Raw genomic sequence first — 4,007 nt, forward strand, 5'->3', positions numbered from 1 at the left:
CACCTGGCCCTTTTATAGCTGAGCTGAAATCTCTCTTCATAATCCTCCAAGGGTTCATCACTTCCCATGGTCATTCAGAATATTTCTTCCTTGGTGTCTTTTGACCTACAATAGTCCCGATATTTGTTATTAAAGGCTTGCTGCATCTGAGCCCAAGTTGTGATGTTATTGCCAGGTAACCCCATGAACCAGTGCAATGCTGCATCCTTGAGGGTAGAAGGAAACAATTTCAACTTCTGCTCATCTTCTGCATAGTCATAGGTTTGACAGATAACAACAAACTCAAATAGGAAGGTGTCAAGATCTTCTGTAGTTAATCCATGGAAGTGAGGTAGGGCTGAAGGGCTTATGTTCTTCATTTTAGTGTCTCCATTGGTCTCTCAGATGGGAAAGGTACAATCTACTCTTTCTCCATTCCCCTAGCATTTCTGTTTTCATCCATTGTCTCAGGAGGGATGGTTTCTTCCTCTTCTTCTCCTATAGGTTCTTCAAATATTTCAGGTTGTTCTCCTAAAGGATCTTCTAGATCACTGCCACCGAATAAGAGAGAAGGGTGGCTTTGTGATGTGGTGGGGGTGTTGGGTAGGAATTTCCCTGAATTATCTCTATTCCTACGAGGCATGAAAGGGAATCTTTTTTTTTTGGGTGTTTTTTGTTTTTTCACTACTTGTACCTGCAAAACTGAAATTGATTGAACAAACAAATTGCAACCAACTGAAATGAACTTATTGAAAGGAAATTGCAGAATTGAAAGGGCTAATCTACTTTTGCTAAAATGGAAATTGCAGAATTGAAAGAACTAATCTACTTTTGCTGAAATGGAAATTGCAAAATTGAAATGAAAGCAAGGAAATGTAGAATTTGAAAGAAACAACTACTCTACTTTTGCTGAAATGAACTACTTGGCAGAATGTTGCAGTAGAAAATAGAAGAAAAGCAGTAATCACAAAATACTCTGATGCTTCCCCAGCAACAGTGCTAAAAAGTGGTGAGTACCAGTATTGCAGCAAGAATGCTACAATTCTTGGGGCTTCCTACTTTACTTTTATCAACCCGGCAATTCGTAACAAACTTGGAAGCGACGATGTTGTATGCACAAGTACTAGCTCTTACTACAGGCTGTCACTTGGTCAGCTGGCGCAATATTGCTAGGAGCTCAAGCCAACTTCTATGAATTTCCAAAAGAAGCTCTTAACTGTGATGAAAGAAAGCTAACTCTACAAAGGCTATTCTACTTGCAGAAAGAGAAAGAAGACTGGAGTGTAAAGCAAACCCTAGCAAACTCTAATTCTTCCAACTAACCCTAGTTTTGTAGAAAGAGAGATGAAAACTGATGAAATGAGTGCCATTGACTACTGAGAAGGTAAATTACATCTATTCAAGCTACTTCTGAAAGGAAATGAGAAAAAAACATCTTTTTGGGTTTTTTATGTATTTTATGTGAAATTGTTATGCTTGTAATTTATCTATTTGTGGTTGTGGCAGAGATTTGGTGGTGATGGAAGACGAAATTGGGGTTGCAAAGGTGTAGGAAGGTGTGGGGGTGTCCTAAGAAGGCTTTGGTAACCTTCTGGAGACTTCCTCTGCAATCAAACTTCAAAAAGTCACTTTCAGGAAATTCTACAGGAGGTTGCAGGGGATCTACAAGAGGATCTACAAGAGGATGCCGAGAGCTGTTTTTAGAGGTTTTAAAGGTGGAAAAATGGTGGGAAAGGGTAGCTGAAGATTAGAGGGAGGTTTCAAGGTGTTTGAAGCTCATGAAGGGTTATTAGGGAAGAAAATGATGGTTGGATTTGTTCAAGAGACAAGAGGGGAGCTTATGAGAGAAATGCAGAAATTAGGGCAGATTCGTGAAGGGCTGTGAATGACTTGTGAAACCTATGAGAAAAGAGATGATGATGGCTGATTTATTGATGTATTATGAGAAGAGGTGCATTGTAAGAGAGGTGCAAGTCAAAATACTGAAATTGAGCAAGAAAAGAACTAGTTGTACCAAAAGAACATAACTATCTCTTATGTTAACCTAAATTCTGACCTAGAAGAATAAAATGTTGAATAGTGCTATATGAACAGGAAAGCATAGAAGGATTTTTATTGCAGAAACATGAATGAGTATGGCGAAATGGATCTGAAGCAGAAAATTAACCTCTGAATCAAACTGTAACACTAGAAATTGCAATGGAAGAAGAAAAACTGTGTTTTTGTGGCAGCAAGCAAATCTTGACCTCAATTCATGGTCCCCAAAAGAGGAAAGGAGGTCAGGCTCTGTTGATGGCCTTTTTGTATCTTTCTCTTACCACTATTTAACCTACTTCGGCAACTGAAATGGAAATAGCTATGTAAACCACCAAAAGCAACCTATTCTACTACAGAAAAATGAATATATCTAACAAAAATTAATTCATGAACTGAAGCAAAAACATATAAGTACAAAGAAAGAGGTGTTGGGTAGCTTGGGTTGGGCCCTAAACCAAGAGCTTAAGTCCTCTAAAAGAAATAAATGCTGGCTCAGAAAATATTTCATCTCCATTATCGAAATAAAATTCACATTACATAAACTGTTCACAAGAGTAAGCTCAAAAATGAGCTGAGCAAAAGCTGCAACAAAAGTGTGAAAATTTGAATAACAACCAACTAAACTACTAAGCACCTAAGCCCTCCTATTTATACAACTGGAGCCTCTAATAGATCTCCTAAAATCAAGGAGTCTCGGCTCCCAAGACTAGAGATAGACAATAGTTCTTCTTCACTTGCTCGACTGCCCCTTTGATGCATGAATGTGGCTACTTGTGCTCCACGTTTCCTGATGGATGATTCAAGGTAGGGAGTCATAAATGAGGGGGACACCCTCCTACAAATCCTCTCCCTTTTTTTCCTCGAATATTGGTTGCCAAATGCTCATTAATCCTTTGACTTTGTCCCAAAATTGATCAAAAATTTGCATAAAGCACACATTAGACTTCATGGCATAATGACTAACCCGATCCACTCTATTAACATAAATATAATAAAAAACATGCAATAAACTAATGAGAATGGCAGATTAGGCTGAGTTAGGAGGCCAAATGAACCCATATAATTACCCATTTCTAGGGCTCATCAATGAAATTCCCATATATTTGGGATAGATTTGTATATTTCCTTAGCAAATCACTCTATCCCAAGAACATGTTGAAGCTCAAAATCCACTCAGCATACTTCAGTCATGGACTTGTGTAATCACAAGTGAACACCGTTGTTGTCACAAGAGATTTTCCACCTAACCGTCATCAAACATCTCTACCACCGTAGAGTGATGTGGCAGAACATGCACACATGTCTGTTCAACCGTCACATCCTCCTAACATCAGTTCTCTCAATTTTGGTGCAGATTTGGTTGTGAATCCCATGGGTTGTCATGTGCATTTTTTATCTCAACCTTCGTCTTCGTGTTCTGTTGATCCTCGGATTGCATTGTCTTGTGTTCTTCCATTCTGGACTCTATACCTGTTTTGAAGGAGGAAAGCCATCTATGGAGTTTGTGTTGCAAAACCAACCTTTGTTGTCATCTATCATGAGTATGACTAGGAGCTTGAGCATCAACTCGCAGTGAAGAATGATCCCCTTTTGTCTCGTGTCCTCTTTTTTTTCCTAACATCTTTGATGATTCTACTATCCCTAATTTTTCTTATGTAATTCCATCTACGAATGCACCCATTGATGATCATTCATAGAACACACTGGATGTCATCCCATCATTCGACAGTGGAGAGTAGAAATTATTCGTTGAAAGTCCACTTGATTTTTCATCTTCTTTTTTAGAAACGTAGAGGGTGAAAATTCTTGCTTCTCATCTATGCCTCTATTGGATTTATCTGATCATGAGGATGTCGATGAAATTATTGATTTTTCTAATAGTAGATGACGTGATATCTTTACTCTCGTATTCGATCACAATGTTTATTCTATCATTTTTGATCTTTCAAAGCCACCCATTTATGATGATCTATCTGTCAATGAAGTCGAAA

The sequence above is a fragment of the Pinus tabuliformis genome, chromosome X, assembly GCF_031772625.1.
Source record: "Pinus tabuliformis cultivar Carrire ecotype Pingquan chromosome X, CPIR1, whole genome shotgun sequence".
Classification (NCBI taxonomy): Eukaryota; Viridiplantae; Streptophyta; class Pinopsida; order Pinales; family Pinaceae; genus Pinus; species Pinus tabuliformis.